This window comes from Rutidosis leptorrhynchoides, chromosome 4, assembly GCF_046630445.1.
Source record: "Rutidosis leptorrhynchoides isolate AG116_Rl617_1_P2 chromosome 4, CSIRO_AGI_Rlap_v1, whole genome shotgun sequence".
In the NCBI taxonomy this organism is placed as follows: Eukaryota; Viridiplantae; Streptophyta; class Magnoliopsida; order Asterales; family Asteraceae; genus Rutidosis; species Rutidosis leptorrhynchoides.
The window spans coordinates 240,351,915-240,367,123 of record NC_092336.1 but is presented as its reverse complement, the minus strand read 5'-3'; the positions used below and the strand labels follow the sequence as shown (position 1 = coordinate 240,367,123).

The following is a 15,209-nucleotide window of genomic DNA, read 5'->3' as shown; positions in this document are numbered from 1 at the left end:
TATATATATATATATATATATATATATATATATATATATATATATATATATATATATATATATATATGTGTAGGATCAATGGGGAAGTAACCAAACGGGGGAAGCAAGAAAAAAAAATTTGTTTTTTGAAAAAACTTTGTTCATGAACATTATAGATTGGATGAAAATAAGAACATTTAGAAAAGACACTTCGTGATGAATGTTATTATTTTGGCGGGAAAACGATCGACAAAAATAACATTCAAGATAATATTGTTCGTGAAGAATGTTAACGCTTTTTTTTCCATGTTTTGTGAAGTAAAATTTAGCCCGATTTAGAGTTTAGGGTTTAGGGTTTAGGGTTTGGTGTTTTGGGTTTATTCCATAAACCTAAAACACCAAACCCTAAACTCTAAACCCTAAAATCTAAACCGTTCGTGTTAAAAACTCAATCTAAATCCTAAATCTAAACCCTAAACCCTAAACCCTAAATTTCTAAACCCTAATATCTAAACCCTATAAACCCTAATATCTAAACCCTAATATCCAAACCCTAATATCTAAAACCTCAACATACGCTCGAAAAACACGATAATTGTTATATATTACTTCTTCGAGCGTTTTCCCGCCAAAATAAAAACATTTATCACAAAGTGTCTCTACTAAATGTTCATATTTTCATCACATCTATAATGTTCGTGAACAAAGTTTTTTCAAAAAACGAAAAAAAAAAGTTTTTGCTCCCCCCGCTTCCCCCGATTGGTTACTTTCCTCTTGATCCTACCACTATGAAATGTGTTCATATGAGAACATTCTCATTTATAAATATTGGTGAGAACAAATCTAAACCATCCATACTTTTAATCAATGGTTATTAATTTTTAAGACTATTTATAATTAAAAACAAATCATAAGGGCACGGGTGGAAAGTTCACCCCTTAAACTTCTCATCCCTGTGACCACGTATTTAGTTCCATATTATCATTCAAACTATTCCTTAATTTTCTCACATGTATATAGCTAACCGTCAATATATCTTTTTTAATACATTCATGGATCAAAATGGCATATTTATGACCAAGAAAATTGTATGCAAGTTTTGATGCAGTTAGTTAAGTATCTGTGCTAGTAATACATAAATTTGATTGTGAAATGGTATTAATTGATGCATCTACAATAATTTAATGATATTTCTCTTTAAAATATTGGTTAAATCATCCTTTTAATATCGATGCATCATTTTTAACTGGAAGACGACAATGCTTTTCTTTATAATATCAAGTATGCTTCAATCATATTTTGAATCTAAGAGATCATTATCATATTGCGGGGTATCCGAATTTCGCATCCCACTGTCGTGTGCTTTTGGGTCATGACTATCGTGTTCATCCAGATCTTCCCGACCATCGTGTGCATCAGAATTTTGCATCATAATTGTCGTTTGAATCCTATATACCGGATGCCTTTCACATCACAATTGTGGTTTGAATCCATATGTTGGATGCTAACGGTGTGCATCCATATTTTTCGATACGTAAGAGACATCCTTGTTGTGTATATATATTTTAATGAACATGATGATGCGTCCATTAACGATTTAACTATAAATTTGGAACTAATTGTGTTAATAGTCGTGAGTTGCAGAATTGAAAATGATAGTAACTACTAACTAACACCTAACTCTAGATTATTATTTGATTAAAGAATTAAAGAATGAAATGTAATTAAGGTAGTTTCAGTTAAAGTTTCGTTGGGAAAAAAGTTATGTGCAGGAGGTTCTACGAGTTTTAAGGGAGAAATTTTGAATTAAAGGTTTAATTTATAAATTTGAAATTATAAGTGTGAGGAATATGGTGGTTAAAATTACAAAAATACCCTGTTCTCATTTTATATATTTGTGAGAACATTCTCACATGAATGCTACCCATATATATGCCTTAATTTTAGTAGCATTTTACGATAAAATTTGTTTCTTTAATGGAGTCAAATGACCCACTTGGTATGCTATATAAATTTGCCACTGATAATGTCATCTTCTCGCGGTTATTCGAAAGAGTTGCAGCAGAATGTAAAGTAGTTCCCTTTTTATTCTCAACTAGATCCGGAACGGCCCATGCGATGCGGCGGGGTCTTTTCGGCTGCGTATTCACATTTAATATAGCGTTATATACTTACAGAACAAAAAACGCGGTTATGAGGGTGTGGTTGGATCCACGTGGTTAGTACCTATTGTACCTAATGGCCTGCGCGTTTTTAGAACCAGAAAAATCGCGTAAAAAAGGAAGACGGAACTATGGGTGTGATGTAGTTAGTTTAGCTCGTTTATTGTGCGTCTGTGTATATGTATGGAATTGAGCCCGAAATATTTAGCGTTTTCTAAAAAGCGTCCATTTCGCGCTTACTTAGTTTTGTTGTGTTCGTAATTTTGTTCCGAGTTAAACGGTGATGTCGAAAAAATTGAACTCGTGGCGAGCGGGAAGATATTTTCCGTTAAAAATGTGGATGGAGTTTTTTAAGAATGATATTAATTTTACTATTTTAGCCCCTGCAAATTTAGCATGTGTAGAATTATTCAGGGGGATGTCTTGTTAATTTGTTATGTATTGTCGTTTTATCCTAGATGTGACTAACTGCTTCCACACGTCAATTATAGTGTATATAAAATATAAAATATCATATTTATTTCTACTACTGTTCGTTTATAAATCAACCTCAAAATTGTCAATTCTTCATTTGATTAATCTTATAACAGTTCACAATCAAATTCATGATTCTTATGCAAATCCTAGGTCTCGACAATCATTAGCATCAACTTTCAACCTCGAATTTGCTACTGATCTAATATTCTTCGTAAGTTAAACATAAAGTCAACCATCAGAGGTGTCTGGAATGATTCAAGCATGTATAGATTGATATGGTTACAGAATCATGTTCATGATCATTTGTTCGAACTAAATGAATCTAGAAATCAAGTTAAAACATCAAGTGATTGTTGAATTTTCGGATCTAAACTTTTTATCCACAAAGTGAAATTTAAAATTAGAACGATTCATTGATGTTCATGTTAAGAAGATGATGATCGAGTGTTTGTGGAAGCTTTTGGAACAACTTTCATGTAGATTTCGAGATCTCAAAGTGTTTAATTTTAAAATTCAGGTTTCGAGTTCATCCATGGCGGCTTCATGTTCATCATCTGATTTGATAATTTGTTCCTGAAATGATTAATGATCCTTCGCGAAACTGTTTACACGATGCATCATGAGTAGTTTGCAATCGATTTCAAACATCAATTCCAGTTAATTGAATTTTTGGTGATTTCTCAATTTGAATGATGAATGAATTAAAAAAAAAAAAAAAAACCTACAGTATAACAGGAAAAAGGGTGGTGTGGCGGAGTCCGATTGGTGGGTCATTTACGGTAATTAGAATTAGTATATTAGTATTAGTATTAGTATTAGTATATATAGTATATAACGGTAATTATTAGTATATATAGTATAATTCCCCCCCTTAATCCGTATATCTTCTTTTTTTCGTACCGATTTCTTTGCAAAGGTGGATTATCGATTATTATCAAACTCAATATCAACCAAGTCACTTTTATACAACGTGCTATATATGCTTGAGCTTCGGCCTACTGTTTGGAATTGAACCAAATTTGTCTTGTACCCAACGACTCTCTTGGACTTGAACCAACAACCAGAATAACGAAAAGGACCGAAGAACCCAAACCAACCCCATGGCTAGATATATATACATGATAACGATGTTAACGACCTTTCTTTTCCCATTTTCACTAAATTAAATCACAACCGTTAATAATTGATCATCTGGACCCACCTCTTTATTCCCATTTTGTAATTCACCAATTATTTTTATTTTATTTTATTCAATTACAGACTTTATTATTTATTATTTATTTATTGTTATTATATTATTATACAATATTACTAATTTGCGTAATGGGCCCCACATATTTTATTATAGATCAATCAAAGACTTATTTGTCACACGCTACATAAACAATCTTTACTCAAAAATCATTTACTCTGATTTCTAGGATTTCTGCATATTCTTTCTAACCCTAAATTGCAGAAAACACAATTTTTGATTTTGACTTACTTTTGGTTATTTGTGTACAAACCCACCATTTTGTTTCAATTTTTTTATTTTGATTCTGGGGTTTGATTGAAACTGTTAAAGTTTAGTGCTTTTTATTGACAGTTGTCAGGTTTTGACCAAATTGATGCTGTTTTATACAGTTCGTTTCAAATAGTTGCAGGTATCTTGATAAATAAGCGTTGACTTTATCATGTAAACAAGACTGGTTGGACATCAAATTCATTTTGTGATATAGTTAAGGAGTCAGTGTTGAAATTGAAATTCTGATTTGGGCATCTGGATTTCAATAATCATTATTTTGACCTTAAAATTTAAGAGTTGAATATCTGTTTGTGGGCTATTTGGTGTGCATTGATTGATTTATTAAGTTTATGTGTAAAATGGACGATTTCGGGATCGAATCAAACCTAATCGGGAATGGGAATCAAGAAAAAAGTCAAATGAATGGGGAAAAAGTAATAGAGAATGAAGAAGATGACGAATCTAAGAAACTATTATTGCCTAAAAAAGGCGGATTATCGAAGAAGAAATCTGGAAAGAAGCATCGAAAAGTGCAGTGGAATGATAAAAATGGAAATAAGCTTACTGAAGTTTTGGAATATCAACCAAGGTAAATGCAATCTTTTCAAATACTTCATGAATTATTTAGTGTTTTAGCATATGCCACTCTTGAATTTTGTTTAGAGATCTGATTTAGATCTTCTTAAGCCAATATTGTTCATGATGATGCATTGTATGTTCTTTAGATCTAATTTGAGGAGAAGTCCAAAAGTAGACTTAGGGCTAAGTTTAACCTTACTATATCTAAGTTTATAAACTCGGTTGAATTAATTGTGGAGTATAATATTCTTTTTTACTGTTGACTTTCTTTATTTGAATTTGGTATCATCATTTATTCATGGTTACTCTAAGTTATAAATAAGGATAAGGAATTAAGTTATATATGGTATGCTTAAAGGTACCCTAAGGGTTACATTTAGCATTTTCCTTTAATTTAATTATTATCATAATAATAATAATACTTCAGCATCATATCAGATTTATTGAATGACTATGTGTAAGCTGATATTTATTTTTGGTGTTTGGGAAAAGGTGGTTATGATTTTGAAATATTTGTCTATTTAGGGTCATATTAATTAATTAGACATAGGAAAGGAGCTAAGAAATTGCCATAAAAGTTGATTATTGATATTAACATAAAATCTTCTATGTAGTGAAAGCTTTAGTTAACTGATTGCCCGACGCTTGTTTTCAAGATGCAATCAGTTTTAGGTGATCCGCGCAGGGTCATATGTCATTGCACGAAGCCATTTTAGGCTTTATATGACAATATCCTAACTCATAAGTACATATAAGTTTAGTCAACCAACTACCTGATTTTATTGTATGATCATGCTTTCTTTTTGACAATGCGCATTCAGCACTCCCTTTTACTTTAATTATTGGCCAAGATTAATTATTAGCGATTCTAGTTCTAGGATTAAAACTTAAAAGGGTACTGAAGTGGGCTAATTATATTTAGTGACGGTTTACCTTTAAAAAATCGTAAATTCTAAAAATATATAGGGTCCTAAGTTACATTTAGTGCCTTAGTGGCGTCCTATACAATTTGTTTGTAGGGTACTTTGTAAAAAAATTTTCCAAAGTGGGGTCCTTGGACCCCACACATTACTATGTAAATTTGCCACTAGCCAAGATATGCTTTGTGTCAAAAATCATTGCACCAAGCCACATTAGGTTCCATATGTCAAGATCCTGTTTATAGATTTTAATATAGAAATGTAAAGATGGTGTTTTAAACTAATTAGCCGGTCCAAGGTTTAATAAGCCGAACTCATCATGCGAGTGTCGACAAAATCAGACTTTCAAAGTAGTGAAGATGAAAAGGAGTTCACTATCTTATTTGTTTCAGTTTTGGTTCAGGTTTTTTTTAGAAAGACAATGAACTCACACCCCACTACGAATTTATACATATTTCTCCGAATATATACATATGCCCACCTCTGGACTTGAACTCACAACCAAGGTCACCTCGATACCTCTACGCCGATGCCCTTTGGTAATTTTGGTCCTGCTTTACAAGAAATGCTATGCTCATTGAAATAATTACAAATTATTATGGTTTATGAATCTCTTCAATATGTTTACTTAATGTTGAGATTTGATCTTGTTGATATCAACTTTATTTCTTGATGCTAATCTTGTATATATTTTTTTTTCACCGTTGTTGGGCCTGCAGTGATGTTAGTGATTCTGAAGATGAGGAATCGGATGCTTGCTTATGTAACATAATGTAGATCTTACACGTACAAGTTTTACTGGCTGGATATACTGTTCGACTAGTATAAATGCATCATGTCGAATCAAAGATAATTGATAAGTTTTAGTCGCTCTTTATAGTTTTCGACTTCCTAAGCGTCTTCTCTTTAAGTTGTCGCAAAACCATCTTAAAGGTTAACTATCCAGGGACCAAACTGCACAAAGATGTATAATCTACGGGTGCGTTTTGTAATTTACATTTATTCCTTTTTTATAATTTGCTGTTCAAAATTTAAGGTCAATATGATCTATTTTTAGCAACAAGTGACAACAGTGGACGTTGTTGCATCTTTCTCTCAAATTATTTTTCTTGTTTCTAATACTGTCATAATATAATAATATAATAATATAATATGTATGTACCCCATACTTTTTTTTTTCTTTTGATTCCGTCGAAATTCATCCAGATATTTCGACGGAATCTAACAACCCCACCCCTCTTCACCCTGTCCCACCCTAACACCCGCCACCATGGTGGCGGCAAACCGCCGTGAACACTTTCAAGACCCCACCAACCACATCTGTGTCCCTTTACCTCGAACGCTACAGCCTGTTTGTCTAAACGATGCTAACGATCTCTCATTCCCTTTTGGCAGCATCGATGGGCTTGATCACGATGACCTTCGTACGACTGCTTACGAGATATTCTTCACCTCTTGTCGGTCCTCATCGGGCTCCGGAGGTCGTACTGGTACACCATTATACCCATTTGAAAATGGGGAACATAGACCCAGGTCACCTGGGTCACCCGGGTCGCCCGGGTCACTCCGTTCACCTCATTCTCCAGGGGTAGGGATGACGGTATCCAGCCGAACAAAAAAGGCGCTGTTGAAGGTGTCGAAACGGACTCCTACGCAAAGGAGCAACTCTTGTGGGCCAAACCCATCGTCTCCTAGTGGATACGTTAATAGTTGTAGCCCAAAGAGCCCAATGGGTCCATTCTCGAATTTACCAAGTCGTGGCACGAGACTTCCGCTGACATCAGCTGAGATTATGAGACAACAAATGAAGGTGTCGGATAGTAGTGACAACCGTTTACGTAAAACACTCATGAAAACCCTCGTTGGCCAAGTAACCTCCATTCCATATCACCTTTTTCTATTTTTATCATAAAAATTCATGTATTATACCTAGATCAATTCAGTGCACATATTATGACTACGGGGTGGTAAGCTCGATGTGCGACGAGTTTGATCAACTTACGGGTCAAAAGGGTTTGGTTGAAACATGTCTTTTTTGAACAGGTTGAAATGGGTCAGGCCAAATTGACATGTGCATTTTAAAAGATAGAATTAAACTGAAAGTATCAATTTTGCTTATATAAACAATGTTTCTAGAAAATCAAAATTATATTGTGAATGATGACCAGGTTATATGTTTCTTCTATACATTGAAATATATTTTTATTAAAATTTTAAACTGTTTGAACTGTTCCATATTATCTGTAGTGACCCGAACTTTTCCATGTTTATATATATTAAATGAAATTGATATTTACATGATTAAGTGTTTTCAACATGTTAAGCAATCAAACTTGTTATGACTTGATTATTTGAAATATTTCATGTAGACAATTGACCACCCAAGTTGACCGGTGATTCACGAACATTGAAACTTGTAAAAACTATATGTTGATATATATATGGACATATATATATATATATATATATATATATATATATATATATATAGTTAACATGATTTTACGATAGGTAAGTATCTCACTAGGTATATTAACAATGAGTTATATACATAAAATGAGACTATTGAATTAAGAAACTCGAAACGATATATATAACGATCATCGTTATGACAACATCTTACTAAGTACATATGTATCATATTAAGATATTGTTACACTATATTTAACATGATAAAATGATAATTAATTATATCATTAAGTATGTTAACAATGAACTACATATGTAAAACAAGACTACTAACTTAAGGATTTCAAAACGAGACATATATATAACGATTATCGTTGTAACGACACTTTAATGTATATATATATATCATATTAAGATATATTCATACATCATAATATCATGATAATGTAATAATTTAACATCTCATTAGATATAATAAACAATGGGTTAACAATATTAAATGAGATCGTTAACTTAAAGGTTTCAAAACAACACTTACATGTAACGACTAACGATAACTTAACGACTCAGTTAAAATGTATATACATGTAGTGTTTCAATATGTATTCATACACTTTTGAAAGACTTCAAGACACTTATCAAAGTACTTCTACTTAACAAAAATGCTTTCAATTACATCCTCATTCATTTTTCATCAACAATTCTACTCGTATGCACTCGTATTCGTACTCGTACAATACCCAGCTTCTAAATGTATTTACTATTAGTATATACACTTCAATGATCAGCTCTTAGCAGCCCTTGTGAGTCACCTAACACATGTGGGAACCATCATTTGGCAACTAGCATGAAATATCCAACAAAACAACAAAGTAATGGAGCCTATATGGACTCCATTTTCACGCCTCATTTCACCAACCACAAACACACTTTGATTTCCATTTTTATGCATCAAATTACTCTCTCTCAGTTACTCTCTTAGTGTTCTAAGTGTTCTTCATCATTTCCTTTATAATCTAGCTCAATCTAGGTAACCTAGATCAACATACAAAACAACTACTCAAGAAAACATCAAGAACACTTTCAAGTTTGCTAGCTTACTTTCAATCTTGCAAATCCATTTTAAGTAATCATCCAACCTTAAGAAATCTTTCTTATTTACAGTAAGATATCTCTCTAATTCAAGGTAATACTCATACTCAAACTTTGATTCAATTTCTATAACTATAACAATCTTATTTCAAGTGGAAATCTTACTTGAACTTGTTTTCGTGTCATAATTCTACTTCAAGAACTTTCAAGCCATCCAAGGATCCTTTGAAGCTAGATCTATTTTTCTCATTTCCAGTAGGTTTATCCACAAAACTTGAGGTAGTAATGATGTTCATAACATCATTCAAATCACATATATAAAACTATATTATTCGAATGTTTGAACTTGTAATCACTAGAACATAGTTTAGTTAATTCTAAACTTGTTCGCAAACAAAAGTTAATCCTTCTAACTTGACTTTTAAAATCAACTAGACACATGTTCTATATCTATATGATATGCTAACTTAATAATTTAAAACCTGAAAACACGAAGAAGAAAAACACCGTAAAACTGGATATACGCCGTCGTAGTAACACCGCGGGCTGTTTTGGGTTAGTTAATTAAAAACTATGATAAACTTTGATTTAAAAGTTGTTCTTCTGGAAAAATGATTTTTCTTATGAACATGAAACTATATCCAAAAATCATGGTTAAACTCAAAGTGGAAGTATGTTTTTCAAAATGGTCATCAAGACGTCGTTCTTTCGACTGAAATGACTACCTCTTACAATATTGACTTGTAACCTGTATTTCCGACTATAAACTTATACTTTTTCTGTTTAGTTTCATAAATTTCAGTTCATTATGAAACCATAGCAACTTGAATCACTCAAAACGGATTTAAAACGAAGAAATTATGGGTAAAACAAGATTGGAAAATTTTTGCTTGTTGTAGCTACGTGAAATTTGTAACAAATCTATATAAATCATAACTTAACTAACTTATATTGTATTATACATGTATTCTAACATATATTATGTAATCTTGGGATACCATAGACACGAATACAATGTTTTGACATATCATATCGACCCATCTATATATATATTTCGGAACAACCATAGACACTCTATATGCAGTATTGATTGAGTTAGCTATACAGGGTTGAGGTTGATTCCAAAATAATATATATACTTTGAGTTGTGATCGAGTCTGAGACTTGTAGGCACTGGGTCGTGGATTGATCCGAGATATTATATATTGCTTTATTTCTGTACATCTAACTGTGGACAACTAGTTGTAGGTTACTAACGAGGACTGCTGACTTAACAAACTCAAATCATTAAAATGTAATAAAAATGTTGTAAATATATTTTGAACATACTTTGATATATATGTACATATTTGTTATAGGTTCGTGAATCGACCAGTAGCTAAGTCTTACCTCCTGACGAAGTAAAAAAATCTGTAAAAGTGAGTTATAGTCCCACTTTTAAAAATTTAATATTTTTGGAATGAGAATACATGCAGTTTTATAAATGCTTTACGAAATAGACACAAGAAATCAAAACTACCTTATATGGGTGAATGATCGAAGCCGAATATGCCCCTTTTTGCTTGGTAGCCTAAGAATTAGGGAGCATCACTAATTTTTGAGAATTAGTGCACCCCTAATTGACGCGAATCCTAAAGATAGATCTATTGGGCCTAACAAACCCCATCCAATGTACCGGATGCTTTAGTACTTCGAGTTTTTATATCATGTTCAATGGATGTCCCGGAATGATGGGGATATTCTTATATGCATCTTGTTAATGTCGGCTACCAGATGTTCACCATATGAATGATTTTTATCTCTATGTATGTGATGATGTTTATGAAAAATGAAAATATGAAATCTTGTGGTCTATTATTACGATTGATAAATATATAGGTTAAACCTATAACTCACCAACATTTTTGTTGACGTTTTAAGCATGTTTATTCTCAGGTAATTGTTAAGAGCTTCCGCTGTTGCATACTAAATTAAGGACAAGATTTGGAGTCCATGCTTGTTTAATATTGTATGAAAACTGCATTCGAAGACATATATTGTTGTGTAATATTATTGTAAACCATTATGTAATGGTCGTGTGAAAACGCTATATTTTTTATTATCATTTTTAAAACTTTATCGATAAAATAGAGGTTATGGTTTGTTTTAAAATCGAATGCAGTCTTTGAAAAACGTCTCATATAGAGGTCAAAACCTCGCAACGAAATCAATTAATATGAAACGTTTATAATCAATATGAATGGGACATTTCAGTTGGTATCCGAGCGTTGGTCTTAGAGAACCAGAATATTGCATTAGTGTGTCTTACCGAGTTTGTTAGGATGCATTAGTGAGTCTGGACTTCGACCGTGTTTTCTTTAAAAACGATTGCTTAACATTTTATTTTTTTAGAAACTCTATATTATTAACATGTAAATATTATGTGATATATTAATCTCTTAACGTGTTTGATATTGTGTGATAGATGTCTACCTCTAGTACAAATCCCATCGACTCACCTAATAATAATGAAGAGTCGAATATATCTTGGGAAGATTCACAATTTCTCGAGGAAGAACCGGAAGAGGAAGAACCGGAAGAGGAGGAACCGGAAGAAGAGGAACCGGAAGAAGAAGAGGTTTCGGATGATGAAATATTAATACCTACAGTAAAACGATTAAATAAAAGAAAATCCTCAACCAATGGACCAAAGTTAAAAATGGTCAATGATGTTTCCGCCAAGGAAGCAACATATTGGGAAAATTACCAATTTTCTGATGAATCGGATCCCGACGAGGATTTCGATGATGTTATAGAAATTACCCCAACTCAATTTAATAAGGCAAAAGAGAATAATAAGGGAAAGGGCATCAAAATAGAGAAACCTGATTCCGACCCCGATGAACTTTATATGTATCGTAAACGCCCGTATTTCTTAGATTTTAACAATAATCCGGGAACATCTAGGCCACCAGGTTTTTCTAAACCATTTGTGAAAATGACGGCTCGTATTAGAGGATCACCATGTATCCCTAGGAAATTAGCCAAACGAACTAAGTCCGAAGAAGAAGAAACGAGTGAGTCGGAATAAAGAGTTGTAATCATGCTGTGAAATATATGTATTGTTGTGTGCTTGTACTTTTAAGATTTATGTAAAAATTGCTTGTATTATTTGTTAATTATCTTTTACAAATCTAATCCTTGTTTATTTTACAGTATAAAAACAAAAATGGATGTTAAAGATAGACAACTAAAAATTTTAGAAGACCTACCAGGGGATATGATTGATGAAATCTTGTCTATAGTCGGGCAGAATTCATCAGCACAATTATTTACGACAAAATTAGTTTGTCGAACGTTTGAAAGACATTCCAGGCATGCCTTAGTTTATAAAAGGCTTTCCTTTGAAAGATGGGGCATATCACATTGGGGAGACTTTAAGTTACGCCAAGTTTTCTTTAGGGCATTTAGTGCTGGAAACCTAGATGCAATTTTACGCTACGGGTTACGAACCTATTTTGACTCAACATATCCCAACATAGGACTCCGCTCTTTAGAAAGAGCTTCTAACATGCAACATAAAGAAGCATGTTATGCTTACGGGCTAATAATGTTCGCTTCTCATCAAATTGAGAAAAAGAACATTGGGTTACAACTTTTAAATAAAACCTTCCCACAAGTGATGGACTCGGTAGTTGAGGTGAGAAACAAGTTTTTTAGATTGTTACGGGGCTGTTGGGCATTACGTAACCCTCGTCCTTTTGACGACATTACAACATGCTGCCTAGCCAACGGTCACAACGGTTATTTTCCATAAGATCAAGGATGGGAAATAATACTAGTAAAACCCGAATGCATGACTTGTTTCTGGACTTATGAATTACGTGTCTTTATTTCTTTTGCTGAACAGCTTGCGTATTAACTAGAATTGCCTTTATAGCTGCCGAGTAGCAAAGTTATTATGTGCTATATTTCATCCTATATGTATAATAGTGGTATTGTATGTTTGTAAAATATTGTATATAAGTTTGAACGCGAAATATTATTGTAATAAGTTTTTCATATAGAAGCGTAGTAGTTAAATTGTATAGTAGCTACTAAGTATGAACTTAACGGGTAGGTACTACACGAATTAAAACTATAAAATGCTAATATGAAGAAAAAGCTTTTATAAATAAGTTCATATTATGCTACGAAATACTATTGACTACTCTTAAATTCTATATGATTAACTCAATTCTTTTAGCTATTTTTGAAGGAAATGGCACCGACGACTCGTCGGAACTTGAACATGAGCGAGGAAGATTTCCGTGTTTTCCTTGCAGCAAACATAGCCGCAGTACAGGTTGCGATGCAAAATAACAATAACTCTGGATCTAGCAGTGGAACTAATTCCACAAGAAATCGTGTAGGATGCTCCTACAAAGAATTCACTGCCTGCAAACCTCTGGAATTCGATGGAACCGAGGGTCCAATTGGATTAAAACGGTGGACCGAGAAGGTCGAATCGGTGTATGCCATAAGTAAGTGTACTGAAGAGGACAAGGTTAAGTAGGCCACGCATACCTTCACAGGTACTGCGTTAACGTGGTGGAACACCTATCTTGAACAGGTAGGACAAAATGCTGCTTACGCACTACCGTGGTCAGCATTCAAGCACTTGATGAACGAGTAGTACCGTCCTAGAAACGAGGTCAATAAGCTCAAGGCAGAGCTTAGGGAGTTACGAACACAAGGGTTCGACATTACCACGTATGAACGACGATTCACAGAGTTGTGCCTATTGTGTCCGGGAACGTTCGAAGATGAAGAAGAGAAGATCGACGCGTTTGTAAAAGGATTACCAGAAAGGATTCAAGAAAATGTGAGTTCACACGAGCCCGCTTCCATACAAAAGGCAAGTTGAATGGCTCATAAACTCATAAGTCAGATTGAGGGAAGAATTAAAGAGTAGGCGGCCGAAGAAGCCAACACGAAACAACTCAAGAGGAAGTGGGAGGAAAACAGTGACAAGAGTCACCAGTACAACAACAACAACAATTACAACCACAATCGCAACAACTATCCCAATGATGTGCGTAGAGGTGTATACGAAATAATTATAATTTTGCTACGAAATACTATTAAATACGATACAATTTTACACAAGTTATTTATTTTTTTATAGAGTGGATATACCTAAACGTTGTTACAACACTTATAGGCAGTGTACCTAATCGTACAGTAGTGTAGTTTTTAGTAAGTCCGGTTCGTCCACAGGAAATAGCCAAGTTTAACGCTATATTTTTAAACTATATTTGTATAAATATAAATATATATATAAGTAGTATTATTATTATAAAAGGGGGTTTTTACCGTTTAATGACCGGTTTGTCGATTTTAAAACTTTAGTCGCAGTTAAAACCTAATGTAAAATATTAAAAATAAATATAACTTAATTTAAAGCGTAAAGTAAATGACAATAATTAAAGTGCGATAAATAAAATGACGGTAAATAAAATTGCGATAATTAAAAAGTACGATAATTAAAAATGCAATAAATAAAATGACAGTAAATAAAAGTGCGATGAAATATGAAATAAAGGAATTATGCTTATTTAAACTTCCGTAATCATGATGTTTGACGTGTTGATTTTAGTTTAGTACCATGGGTTAATTGTCCTTTGTCCTGAATTATTCGATATGTCCATAGGGTTTTGTCCATAATAGTCCATCAGTCATAAATATAAAGTGCGAGAGTCTTCGTCAAATTATCCTTATACCCGAAGTCAAATATTCCAACTAATTGGGGATTCGAATTGTAACAAGGTCTTAATACTTTGTTTAATGAATACACCAGATTATCCACTGTGTGTAATCCAAGGTTTTACTACTTTGCTAACAATTACACCAATTACCCTTGAATGTAATCCACCCCTGTTTTAATGAGTCCATTAACTATTAATCCATTCCCGTGTCCGGTAAAATGAACAATTATTCGTATTTATAGATATCCCGCCCTCCGTACCCGATTAAGCGTATGTGGTTATAAATAGATACGTCAAATTGTAATCTTTATATTAAAATAACGAGGTATCGTCTAGTTAATATAAAGCCCATTAATAGCCC

At 33.1% G+C, this 15,209-nt stretch overlaps 1 long non-coding RNA gene across 3 annotated transcripts; it reads left to right on the top strand.

Moving 5' to 3' along the window:
• The first annotated feature begins 3,893 nt into the window (after positions 1–3,893).
• Positions 3,894–11,240, top strand: LOC139843404 (uncharacterized). Of its 3 annotated transcripts, XR_011757572.1 has the most exons (4): positions 3,894–4,711; positions 6,341–6,600; positions 7,017–7,491; positions 11,058–11,240. It is a non-coding gene; the product is annotated as an uncharacterized lncRNA (long non-coding RNA). The 3 variants fall into 3 exon arrangements; XR_011757573.1 differs by lacking the exon at positions 7,017–7,491 and having other exon boundaries at positions 3,897–4,711; XR_011757571.1 differs by lacking the exon at positions 11,058–11,240 and having other exon boundaries at positions 3,898–4,711; positions 7,017–7,740.
• The last annotated feature ends 3,969 nt before the right edge of the window (positions 11,241–15,209 follow it).